The sequence below is a fragment of the Homarus americanus genome, unplaced genomic scaffold (assembly GCF_018991925.1).
Source record: "Homarus americanus isolate GMGI-L3 unplaced genomic scaffold, GMGI_Hamer_2.0 scaffold4060, whole genome shotgun sequence".
Classification (NCBI taxonomy): domain Eukaryota; kingdom Metazoa; phylum Arthropoda; class Malacostraca; order Decapoda; family Nephropidae; genus Homarus; species Homarus americanus.
Window position 1 is genome coordinate 8,399,104 of NW_024746161.1, and position 14,371 is coordinate 8,413,474.

The following is a 14,371-nucleotide window of genomic DNA, read 5'->3' on the forward strand; positions in this document are numbered from 1 at the left end:
ATTTTAGAACAATTAGCTTAATAAGTCCTGCCTGCAAAGTTTTATTTAACAAGTTTTAAGTTAAATGGGATTTAATATATACAGTGAGTTATCTGCAGATCACAGTGGATTCAGAAAGAGAAAATGATCTAGACAAGCTATATTGGTTTGAGGATTTTGAATGAAAAGACTTTAGAGGTCCAGAGAAATTTGTATATTTGCTTTGTTGATTTTGAAAAAAGCTTTTGATGAGGTAAAACACAATAAACTTATAGAGGTTGTATGGGTCAGATGCGTTAAGGCACTTCAGCGGACACCAAAAGGAAGTTGGAGGCCTTTTTAAATATGGTGGTAAAAACAAATGTTAAGAATAAGTTACAGTGAAACTTATTCTTAACATTTTGTACCTCTCTGGGGACTCAGTTTCTAATTTCATTCATCCATCCCGGTCTCTGCCTTCCCTTGGCCCTCCTACTCCAATTATATATATATATATATATATATATATATATATATATATATATATATATATATATATATATATATATATATATATATATATATATATATATAATAATAATAATAATAATATTGACGGTTTATTGACAAGTTCTGCAGCCGAAGGCGGAAAATACATTGGACATAAAACTTATTACATACATTGGTGGTTTAACAAAAGCCTTCATTAGAAAGGTAAGGAACATACAGTGAACATATAGATTATTGTAGGTGTTGAACAGCAAAAACGTAGTTAGGTAGCTCTCCCCAGATGGTGTTAGGACCTCACGTGGTGTAGTAGTTCCCTCACAGATGGTGTTATGAGGCCTCACGTGTGTAGTAATTCCTCACAGATGGTGTTATGAGGGCCTCACGTGTGTAGTAATTCCCTCACAGATGGTGTTATGAGGGGCCTCACGTGGTGTAGTAATTCCTCACAGATGGTGTTATGAGGGGCCTTCAGTGGTGTAGTAATTCCCTCACAGATGGTGTTATGAGGGCCTCGTGTGTAGTAATTTCCCTCACAGATGGTGTTGAGAGGCCTCACGTGGTGTAGTAATTCTCACAGATGGTGTTATGAGGGGTCTCACGTGGTGTGTTTCCTAGAGATGGTGTTATGAGGCCTCACGTGGTGTAGTACTCCTTCACATATGGTGTTATGAGGGGCCTCACGTGGTGTAGTAATTCCCTCACAGATGGTGTTATATGAGTGAGGTGTGGTTCCAGGCCTTCTATCGTAGACGGATTAACACATTGCTGGTTGTTGGGTCTCACGGGCCGTTATCACTGGTACCTGGGACCTCACTGTGTGAAGGTCAACTTGGTACCACTGTTACTGTGAGTTGTTCTCACTGACTTAAGCACTGTTCTACTGTTCACTTTAACACTGGTTCCATTCCTTTCTAAATGAAATAGTAACTTCTGACGAGAACTTGTTGATATTCCGGTGGGGAGGAGGGTTCAGGGGAGGGAGTTGGTATGGGCCAACTTAACAGTTGACCTGGCTGCTCCGAGAGGAGCGCCAGGTACGTCTTGACCCTTCGGTGGTCAAGGATGTGTGTTTTGTGTGTGTGTGTGTGAAATTAGAAACTGGGTCCCCAGAGAGATACAAAATGTTAGAGTTGGTTAAAAACATCCTGAGAACGTTTAAAGTAAAGGACTGTGGTCGCCAACCCTCCAAATCTCTGATTGATTAATAGGTCATACTTAGTTACATTGTGTTGATTGTAAGGATTTACTGTGTGTTTATTTGAATAAATTGTTTATATCAATCACACAGCAATTAATTTTATAAATAAATATAACCACAGTTCGTTTTTGTCTATCAATGACCATTTGTAAGTTCATATCAGGAACATGCTAGCTGATGCTTGGGTAGCAGTGGCCAGCAGTGACTGTTTTACCAATACCAAGATGGCGGCGAGTGGGTTGCCTGGAGTCATTCTGGCATGCTTGGTCCACACTGGGGACACTGATGTCGTGGTCATTGTGATAGCCAAATTCCGTCAGCTGCAGAACTTTACAGCAATCATCTGGGTGCCATTTGGCATGGGGAAGAGCTTCTCCTTCATACACATCAATGCCATCGGCCAGGCTATTGGAAAAGTCTACAGCCTTGCCAATCATCCACAGTTTCACCAGCTGTGATACTTTACTTTTTACTTTTGTACTTTTATCCTCTTCATCACTGATTGGCTCGTTAGCACCCGGGCGGTTAGTCATGTCTGTGTTACACACTGTTGTCAAGTACTGGGCATGCAGTGGCTCTTGAATGTTTCTGAAACCGTTCACGTGTTAGTGTAGTTTGGTCTTAAAACAGCTCACAATCGGTGCCATTGTAGTGGATTTCTCCCCTAAACCTGTTTGTCGCTGAGTAGCCGACCCCGCGAATTCCACAGTGTATGCCTCGTGGTCTGGGTCAACCAGCGCCGCCTATCACGGAGGTCAACTACTAAGCCACGCCTACCCCCGCTATTTAAGACCTGACCTCGTGGTGATCTCTCTCTTGAACTACCCTCCCAGTTACACAAGGACCTGAGCGGGCTCACTAACTCCAACAATAACAAATAATAATAATAAGCAGCATTATATAAATAAACCAATATTAATACAAAGGTCTGACGACCCAGGGGAGCAGAACAAAGAAAAAACACCAATAAGAAAGATGAAGCGATCTGGTTGAGCCCAGATTCTTCTACTCCTACTGTATTTCAGTTTCACCACTTTCCTTCAACTCCTAATAATCTTCTTTCACCTCTTAACTAAAGACTTCGTATCGTATCGATCTCTCTCTTTCTACCTACACCAACCAGCCAGCAGCACCTCCTCCTCCTCCGCCTGCCTGGCGGTCCTCGCTCCCGCCGGCGAGCATGGCGACCAGGCTGTTCCTCCTCTGAGCACCCTCACCAACCAGCTCTCTCTCTACATCACGCTTGTAACCATGCTGCCTTCCCAGCACCAAGCTGCATTGTACATCCAATACAACATGTATACAGAGAGCACATTGTGAGTTTCCTTCCTCCATCCCATCCTGTCGAGAACCAAACAACCTGTTCCCCCACACCCATCGGCAAGGTTGTTCCAAGAGTTCATAATTCTCACTCCGAAAGAGTTCACCTTCACAGCCAGAGCAGGGACTCTTATGACCCTTTAGCTTTGACATTTTATTTCTTATTGTACTGACCATGGTCGTACATGTTGTAATGACCACGGTCGTACACGTCAGTTAACGTAAAATTAGACGATTCATATTACGCCCAATAGCCCACAAAACATGTAGCTATGCTTTCTTTATTTGAATCCCCTGTCTGAGGATTCCGTTTTCTCATCGCTTCAGGACGCCTGAGTCATAAGAACATAAGAACATAAGAATGGAGGAAACTGCAGCGGGCCTATTGGCCCATACTGGGCAGTCCCGTTTACACCCAACCCCTATTGCTCATATGAGCATCCAACCTATGTTTGAAGCAATTCAGCGTATTCGAGTTAATGATGATATTTGGTAACTTGTTCCATTCACCCACTACTCTGTTTCCAAACCAGTGTTTACCTATTTTACGCCTAAATCTAAATTTGTCTAATTTAAAACCATTGTTACGAGTTCGCTCCTGGTTGGATAATTTGAGTACCTTTGTAATGTCCCCTTTGTTTAGCCCTGTCTTCCACTTATACACCTCTATCAGGTCGCCCCTCGCTCTACGTCTCTCGAGGGAGTGCAAATTAAGATGCTTTAACCTGTCTCTATACTCAAGGTTCCTAATGCCCGGGATTAGTCTTGTCATTCTCCTCTGAATTCTTTCCAAGGATTCTATATCCATTCTGTCATACGGTGACCAGAACTGAACTGGCGTAATCCAAGGTGTGGTCTCACAAGGAGCAAGATACAGTTTTAGGATGACCTCGCTAGTCTTGTAACTAACACTCCTTTGTATGAACCCAAGTACTTTATTAGCCTTGTTACGAGCAAAACACATTGTTTACTTGGCTTAAGGTTCCTACTTATCATTACTCCTAAATCTCTCTCGCAGTCGGATTTTTCTATGGCATCGTTGTTCATCTGGTATCTGGTTTCCCTGTTTACATCTCCTATACTGAGTACTTTACATTTGTCCACGTTGAATTTCATCTGCCATTTTTCAGACCATTCGAAAATTTTTTTAGATCTTCCTGTAGTTTTTGCCGGAGTCCTCGTCAGATTTGATAACACGTCCTATTTTTGAGTGTCATCAGCAAATTACTTATGTTGCTGTCTATGCCGATATCTATGTCGTTTATGTATATAAATAACCAATAATGGTCCAAGTACTGAGCCTTGAGGGAACTCCTTGTGACGTTGCTCCAATGGGACTTAGTGCCGTTAATGCTCACTCGCTGTTTCCTGTCCTGTAACCACGCCCTAATCCATTTAAGGATGTCACCTTTGATGCCATGTGCTTCTACCTTTCTAATTATTCTTTCGTGGGGACTCTGTCGAAGGCTTTGCTAAAGTCGAGATATACCACATCATAATTGTGCCCCTCGTCCACCGATTCGAAAACTGATGAAAAGAATGTTAATAGATTAGTTAGGCAAGAGCGTCCGCTTGTGAAGCCATGCTGGGAATCATTGATCAATCTGTGCTTCTCCAGGTGATTTCGAATAGAGTTTGAGATGATTGCTTCCAGTAATTTGCCTACTATTGATGTTAGACTGATTGGGCGGTAGTTAGAGGATAGTGATCTATCCCCTTTCTTGAAAATCGGTATTACATTCGCTATCCTCCAGGATTCTGGTACTACACCTGTTTTTAAGGACATATTAAAACAACTTTGCTAGAGGGCATACTAAAACCTTCGCACATTCCTTTAATACTCTGGCAAATATCTCATCGGGACCAGGTGACTTATTAGGCTTTAGTTTGTCTATTTGCTTACTAACATCGTTACTAGTCACTACTATCTCACTTAATTTGTTTTCTTCACTATCTCTGAATAGAGTCGGTGCCTCGGGTATCATGTTTAGATTTTCGGTGGTGAAAACTGTTGAAAAATATTTATTCAAATTATTGCTCATTTCTCCGTCGTTATCAGTGAGCTCGCCGGAAGTCTGACCGTATTGGTCCAATCTTTTCTCGTGTTTTAGTTTGATACATTTGGTAGAATCCTTTGGGGTTTGTCTTCGCCTCCCTTGCTATCCTTACCTCATTATTCCTCTTTGCTTTCCTTATCTCGGTTTTAACTCTACTCGCCAATACCCTATAATAGTCCCGGAGGTGAATTTCGCCACGATTTATCCTTCTACCTATAGCCTTCCTTTGGCCAATGATGTTCTTTAAATAATTATTTATCCATTTAGGGTCATTGTTGTCTGATCTGAGTTTTTTGTATGGTATGTTCTGCCTTTGTGCATTAAGTAACTCACTATTTAAATTATCGTGGAACTCGGCAATCTCAGATCTCGTTATCAGGTCGGTGTCATCTGTCAGGTTCACGGCCAAGCGCGACACCCCCTCTCTCAGCTGCCTCTTTAAACTGTCAAAGTTTGCCCTTCTGAAATCTGGTACTTTAGTGGAATTTTCCTTACGTCTGCCCTGAAAATCTAACTGGAATCGAATTTCTTTGTGATCGCTGTTTGCAAGTTCGTTCCCTACCTCGACATTGCTAATGAGGTTTTCTCTGTTCGTCAGAACTAAATCCAGTATATTATTACCCCGTGTGGGTTCGGTTATATGTTGACTTAGGAAACAGTCCTGGATCGTCTCGAGAAAATCCTCTGATTCTGAGTTACCCGTAAGGACAGTCCAATCTATTTGGCCAAGGTTAAAGTCGCCTACTATACAGACTTTGTTGTGTATGGAAGCCCTGCGCATTTCATCCCAGATAAGTCGCTCATTGACGCTATCAAGATTGGGGGGTCTATATATTACCCCTGTGATTAATTTTTCCCGACCGTCGCTTAATTCTATCCAAATTGTTTCTGTATTCCTCTCAGTTTTTATTTCCTTATTTATTTCACACTTCAGATTATCCCTAACATAGATTGCTACTCCGCCTCCTTTCCTGGTCTGCCTATCGGTATGGAACAGTTTGTAACCCGCAATTTGGTATTCGACTGGTAATTCACGTGTGTCTAGGTTGATCCATGTTTCAGTGAATGCAATTATATCGATTTCTTCGGTACATACCAAGGCCTTAATATCATCCATTTTGTTTCTCATACTTCTACTGTTCGCGTAGTATACATTTAAGTTAGTCGTGTTCTGAGTCCTTCCCTTACCGCGTTTAGTTTTAAACTCCCTGTCTAATTTAGTTTTGTCATCATTCCTAACACTATTTCCCTGTAATCTTTCGCCTTGTTTACCCGCTCCCACTGCAGTCTCCTCCACCCCCGTGCTCCATGTTCTCTTAGCAGTTTAAAGACTTCGATATCTTTTGAACTGCCCCCTCTAGAGCCCCAGCCAGGGTTGCTACTCCATCCCTAGACAGGTGCACCCCATCCCTAGCATAAAGGTCCCTTCTGCCATAGAAGTTGTCCCAGTTGTCAATGAATGGGACTGATATTGACTTGCAATATCTGTCAAGACGGTCGTTAACACCAACTGCCCTTGACAACCATTCACTGCCAACTCTCCTTCTAGGCAGGACACCGCATATGATAGGGATCCCTCCCTTAGTCCTAATACGATCTATGGCTGCCTTGAACTTATCAAGAAGTTCCTCGCTCCTACACCGGCCAATATCATTGCCTCCTGCACTGAGGCAGATAATGGGTTTGTTCCCATTACCAGACAAGATATTGTCCATCCTGTCAACTATATCCCCCACCCCAGCTCCTGGCAAACACACCCTCATCCTATTTTTGTTTTTACCACAAAAGGCCCTGTCCATGTACCTTACCTGTGAGTCACCAACAATTAAAGTTTTTATACCTTCCTTGTCATCCCTGCCCCTGACTGTACTAACGTCCAATTCGTCTATCAAGGGACTGAACGGGTTGGTACACTTAGCTGTTGTTGTCGTTGTTGTCGTATCCTTTGAGTGCTTCTTGACCACCAGCTTGGTCCTCCCACTACTCACGACTTTCCACTCGTTTGATTTTTCGTCAGACACTGGCTTTACTCGTCCAGCCTCTCCTTTTAACTTCGCCAGTTCTTTCCTTAATTTCAGGTTCTCCAACGTGGCCCTCTCAATTTCTAACTTGGCCCTCGCCAATTCTTCAGTGGACCACTCCAGTTTGGTCAACAAACTCTCATACCCAAGACCGCACATATCACTCATATCTCTCAATCTTAGAGTGCACCCGAGACTTCGTTATTCCTTGGTAATGACACAGAATTTGAAATTACAACTGTGGTATACTGCCAGACTGGGGGTCACTAATTATAAGGGTAAATACTTAACTCTAATCTTAATTTCTAAGGGTCGCTGCCACCAGACCCCCTCTGGACAGCATGTAGCTCGTTAGGTAGCGGGCAGAGTGGACTAGGCATTGGGTTAGGTTTTTCATTGACCAGATCGATAAGGGGAAAGAAGAGTGAAACCACAACATGTCTTAGTTCTTTAAAATATTCCTTCTACTTACTTCAGTTCATTTTTGGTACTACCTAACCTCAGTTCTTGTTGGTAGCATGTCGATGGTCTAGGCACATGGGTAGTGTAATTCTGATATCAGGGTCACTTGGACGGAAATAAAGGTAACTATTGTGGGAGAAATGAATACTCCTAAAATACTCAAAGAACAAGTTTATTAATATAAAATCAAATGGGAAAAGAGATATTATTACATATAACTCCCAGGCTCAACTCCTGGGCTTATTGCAGACTCCGTATTTCCTATTTACTTATTTTTCTTATTTACTCAACAACAAGTATTCAGATATTACACTCTTACCGTGCACAATCTTACTGGTGTCACATTACATTACATAGCAGGACCAGTTCCTTGTCCTTACTCACAATACACAGTTACATGGCAGCTCCTTGCAGTTTACTTTACTTCTCCCACATTACTAGGTATTTTTCATTACATCCAGTTATAAGACCAACTGGCATATGATGCTTCATAGACTGTTGGTAGTGTATAGGAGATGCCTCACAACAACACGTTAATACTGATACTGTCATGGTCACGTTGACTGCTAGTCTATTTAACTAATGATTCTTATTAAACTCCACGACCGCAAAACATGAGTGGGTTAGCAACCCCTGAGAAGAAGACGTGTTTTTCCCCATAGATGTTACACTTGTTCCCTCCCAGAGTCCTGCCTTTGTGAAGACAGTTATCGATCAGTTGTTATTCCACTTTCTCCTGGGAAGCTCAATCTTGAATTAGTCTGTGTATATCAACTCAAGTTATTCGCCAGACCTTTGTCAACTGAGGGTCATCTTTGAATGAGTAACAGTCAGAGTTGTTTGTAATCTCTGTCATTGCGTGAGTAGCGATCACTGGCAACTCAGGGATATATATACCCCCGCATCAGGTGAGACGAGCGTCCCCTGACCCCGCTCCAACGTTTGTTCCAGGTATGTTTATGTGTAGCCATTCAGTTAATTCAGTCAATTGTAGTGAATATCAGTGTTCATCAGTGTTCATGCTTTAACAGTTGAATTGTCATTCACCCAGTGTGAGAGAAGTAATATAACGTAAATATGTCTGTCGTCTAGACAAGAGAGTTGTTTGTGTTGTCATGCTTCCCAGTCCGTCCCCTGACGCCGCCTCAAAGTTTGTTCCAGATCCCATTGTGACTCTTGCATCGCTCAACAACTGCCCCAGATGTAGTAGATACCCAGCAAGGATCATATATGAAACGATGGCACCGATGCGGCCTGATTAATGTGCTCCACTGCCTCGTTGGGCCAGACCCCAGACTCGCTATGTGTCCGGCTACAACCGACCATAACAACGGTCGTGAACCCCAGTGTTCCACCTTGGGACCCTCCCTGGAAGTAAATGTCCACAGAGAGTGTTGTAACATGTATGTTAGGGATAATTAGATGGAAATAATTATCCCATGTTGGGTAGTGGACCCAGGTATCTGCTGATGTCATTATTAACGTGTATGTTGAGTAAGGTCCTGAAACTGTACTGAGAAGTACTACTTGGATGTTGAGTAAAGTAATCTACAATGAGTGCCATGTACTATGTATTGTGAGTAGGGCCAAGGAACTGGTCCTGCTATGCCATGTAATGTAACACCAGTAAGGTTGTGTGCAGTAAGAATGTAAGATCTGAGTAATTACTGCTGAGTAAAGTAACTTAGAAAATAAGTAAAGAAGAAAGTACTGAGCCTGCAATAAGCCCAGGAATTGAGCCTGGTAGTTATATGATTAATAATATATCTTTTTCCCTTTGATTTCATATTAATAAATTTGTTTTTAGAGTACTTTAGGTGTATTCATTTCTTCCACAGTATTCTACCTTTATTTCCGTCCAAGTGACTTGATACCAGAATTACAATACCCATGTGCCTAGACCCTCGACCATGCTACCAAAAGAATGTCCATGCTACCAAAAGAATAGGTGACAGAACCGAGTAAGAGTAAGAACTAAGATAAGAGAAGTAAGTAAGATGAGGGTGGTGTAGAAGAGGTGGTGGAACACACGTGCCCTCACAATACAAACACCGACATGGGTCCACTACGCAACATGGGGCAATTATTAACAAACACATACAACCACACTGTGGACCATAACTCCAAGGCATAGCACTGGCGCCTCTAACAACTGATGACTGCTGCTGTGGTCGGTTACACTCCAACACGAGGCGGGTCTGGGGCCCTCGGCCCACGAGGTAGAGTGGAGCCGATTAATCATGTCGAATCAGCCTCACTCCTATATTGACCACTGCTGGGTATCCACAGGCTCTGAGCGACCGGTGGGTTTCAATTAAGCCCACCCTCGATCTGAGAACGAAGGTGAAAGGTGATACGGGAGGTTTTTTTAAAGGAAACATGGTGGGTCACAAACAAATCTTTAGTCTCGCCACGTCAGATATGTACATTATATTACTTCTTACACTGGGTGAATGACAATTCCACTGTTAAAGCATGAACACTGATGAACACTGATATTCACTACAATAGACTGAATCAAACTAAATGGTTATAAACACAGAACATACCTGAGAACGAAGGTGAAAGGTGATACTGGAGGTTTATTCCTCCCGCCTCTCACTGGTTTATATACCTCTGAGTTGCCAGCGATCGCTACTCACGCAATGACAGAAATTACAAACAATCGAACTGTTCCTCATTCAAGTATGACCCTCAGTTGACAAAGGTCTGGCGAATTACTAAAGTTGATTTACACAGACTAATTCAAGATTGCGTTTGCCAGTAGAGAGTGGAATAAACATAGTGACAACTGTGGTCGAAGGCGGGACTTACTGGGAGTGATCCTGAGTGTAAAACGAATGGGAAAAACATGTCTCTCCTGAGATTCTTCAAGCTCGGTGGATTTGAATGTTATGTAGCGTAATATGAATTAAATTGGGTTTTTAGGAATGACAATGATGTGCGCAGTACAGTGGTTACATATGTTGAGGCAACTTAGATATGTCTGATTACAGTTGGAACATTCAAGATCCATTGTGAGTGATGTTGAAATCTTCAACTGTCTTTATTGTTAGTAAAACGTGTCAAGTAAGTGAGTGTTGAGTCTGTCAGTATGAGTGGCATATCCTTATATCGTCCTTGGGGATAGCCATGAGTTTCCAAGTGCGACTGGAGTTAGATTATTTTGATGCCCAAACATCATAGAATTGGATGTTTGTAGTTAAGTTAGTGTCAGTTGTCTATTTAAGAAAATCATTAATCTCCTGAAAAGATTCTGTCAAACTCAAAATCTCCAAGACCTAACCGCTCTTCTCAGGAAAAATTCCTTGACTGTGGTTTGTGGTTTCCTGTAAGTAGAGTTGTTGTGCGTGTTTAACGTCCATTTCACTTTTTTCTGACAAACTCAATCTCTGATTAGATTATAAAAATAGAAATAAGAAATTAGCCTGACCCCTGACACTGACGCTCATAGCTGAGTGTACAGCAACCGAGTTGAATAGAATTTCTGTTCTTGGTGAAATTAGCCTTTCTGGTATGTATGCATGGGCCAGGGCAGCCCCAGGCTCACATATATACGGATGCACAAAGAAGAATCACACGTTCGTGACTCTTCCTCAACACATCTCCAGGTAAGTGAACGATTGCTTCCCACCGCCGTGTTAAGTCAGTTTAACTTAGTCGATTTTGAGAATATCAGTGTTCATATCTTAACATAGTGAAATAATCATGTGTCAAGTAATTCGAGTAAAGTAAGTGTCGTCTGTATCGTTGCCAGTATAAGGGCCTGCGCTGCCTCCATTTTATAAGGGCCTGTGTGTTAGTAACAATTCCTTTTACTCTCATACTTATTACCATTGGTAGTGTGTCGAGAGGAGGCTCGTGGGTATATGTAATGATAGTATCAAGTAATAGGGACGAAATAACGGTAGATACTGTAGGTAAATAAATTACATATACCCACGAGCCTCCTCTCGTCACGCTACCAATGGTAATAAGTATGAGAGTAAAAGGAATTGTTACTGACACACAGGCCCTTATAAAATGGAGGCAGCGCAGGCCCTTATAAAATGGTGGCAGCGGTGGGATGTAATTTATATGGTATCAAGTCACTTCGATGGAAATAAAGGTAAAATACTGTGGGAGAAATGAATACACCTAAAGTACTCTAAAAACAAGTTTATTAATATGCAATCAATGGGGAAAGATATTGTATTAATCATTCAACTACCAGGCTCAACTCCTGGGCTTATTGCAAACTCAGTACTTACTCAACATACTCGTAAATAATTAAACTAGCATATTCAGGGGTCCACTACCCAACATGGGATAATTATTTCCATCTAATTATCCCTAACGTACATGTTACAACACTCTCTGTGGACATACACTTCCAAGGAGCAACCCAGGGTAGGGCACTGGGGCTCACGACCTTTGTTATTGTGGGGTAGCCAGACACATGGCGGGTCTGGGGTCTGACCCAACGAAGCCGTGGGGCACATTAATCAGGCCGCATCGGTGCCATCGTTTCATATATGATCCCTGCTGGTTATTTACTACATCCGAGGCCGTTGTTGAATGGTTGCAAGAATCACAATGGGATCTGGAGAAACATGGAAGCAGCGTCAGGGAGCATGACAACACAAACAACTCTCTTGTCTAGACGACAGACGTATTTACGTTATATTACTTCTACACTGGGTGAATGACAATTCAACTGTTAAATCATGAACACTGGTGAACACTGATATTCACTACAATTGACTGAATTAACTGAATGGCTACGCAAAACATACCTGGAGAAACATGGAAGCAGCGTCAGGGAAGGCTCCCTGGCTCGTCTTAGGGTATATATACCCCTTAGTTGCCAGTGATCTCTACTCACACAATGACAATAATTACAAACAAACTAACTGTTACTCATTCAAAGATGACCCTCAGTTGACAAAGGTCTGGCGAATTACTTGAGTTGATTTATACAGACTAATTCAAGATTGAGCTTCCCAGGAGAAAGTGGAATAACAACGCATTGATAACTGTCTTCACAAAGGCGGGACTCTGGGAGGGAACACAAGTGTAACATCTATGGGGAAAAAACACGTCTTCTCAGGGGTTGCTAACTCACTCATGTTTTGCGGGCGTGGAGTTTAATAAGAATTATTAGTTAAATAGATCCGCAGTCAACGTGACCATGACACCAGACGTATGTTATGTATAGTTGAAGCTAGACCATTTTAACACGTTCGTGACTCTTCCTCAACGCATCTCCAGGCACGGTTTGTGTTGTCACCACTACCGAGGTGCGGTAGCTGCCTATGGGCAAGATGGTCCTTGAAAGTTGAAGGATGTCTTTTATATGGCGAGATAAGAATCCGAGGACAAGAATGCCATGAGGAGACAGTCTACCCCCCTGGGTTCTCCTTGCGAGCGAGCTTCAGCTGTCTGTGGTGTAAACAACTCCCGCGAACAGTGGACTCAGTCTTGTGACTGTTGTCCTGTCCATTGATCTTGGTTATATGTATTGAACAGTATTGGTATCTATGATTGGGGATTAACTAGCAGAAATATAGTTATCCTAGGTTAAGTATTGAACCCATGAATGTTGGTGTTACTAGTGGTACTGTTGTTTTAGGAGTTGAGTCCACCAACCAGGTGTACTACCACTGAATGCTAGTTAAAGTGCCATGTTGTTAATTTTGAACTAACAGGATGTTTCTGATAATATCTTAATTTTGGATCTTGCCGAGTGTGTTATATAATCACCTGTATTGACAATGAAGTAATATAATGAGTGTGTAATGTTATAATCAAGAAATTAATATATATTTTGTTACTTGTAAAGAAAGACATGAGAGTCCTCTGTTAATAAATATTAAATTAGTAAACTGCGAGCATCACCACTCTATTCCTTCCACACATCGGTTCTCAGAAAATAACTATTGTAACTCACGTGCCTAGAAGCTCGCAAGGAGGCTACCTATCGTGTTCTAATAAAAGACTGGGTGGTGGCAGGCTACCGTTGTAAGTATAATAAGTGCTGTAATAAGAATGATATGGTTTCCCAGACTAAGCCATGGTTTAGAATAATGTATAATTTAAACAGGATATACTTGAGTTAAGGTAAGGACATAGAAATTCAGAAAATACAATAATATATATGAAAAGAAATGAAATAAAGAAAAGAATATTGACTTGGAAAATATACGCAAAGAAATATAAGATAGACACTTATATAAGAATTTCAGCAAGAATATAAGTATATAAATATATTGAAGAATAAAAAGAATAAGTAGTCTCCGCAAGGTGGATAGCCCACCTGCTGTTAACCTCCTCCTCTATTTCCCACTTCTGAACTTTACCTTGTACTGTACCCTTCTTGCACTCTGAGAGCTAGTGCTCTCTTCTCTCTGTATAACCAACCAACCAACCAAAAATAAGTATGTGAAATAGTATGAAGTGAGGAAAAGTCCGCACCTTACAATGTTAGTTAACGTAAAATCAGACGATCAGACGCTCAATGGGCCTTAAAACGTGCAGCTATAACTTCTTTATTGAGTCCCCCAGTTGAAACGTCTGTTTTCTCGCCGCTTCAGTACGCCTGAATCCACCGTTTTCTCTCATGTACCTTGGAGAGACTGATATTTCTAAATACGTCATAATTATCGTGTTCAGAGATTTGAAATTGAGAGAGAACACACCTATGTTCCATTGAATTGATAAGTCTGATTATAGATTAAACATTTAAGATCCTTCTGAGTGATGCTGAAAGCTTCAACTGTATTGACTGTTAGTAAAATGTTCAAATAAGTCAGTGTAGAGTCTGCTGTAAGAAGTGGCGTATCATGACATCGTCCTTGGGGACACCC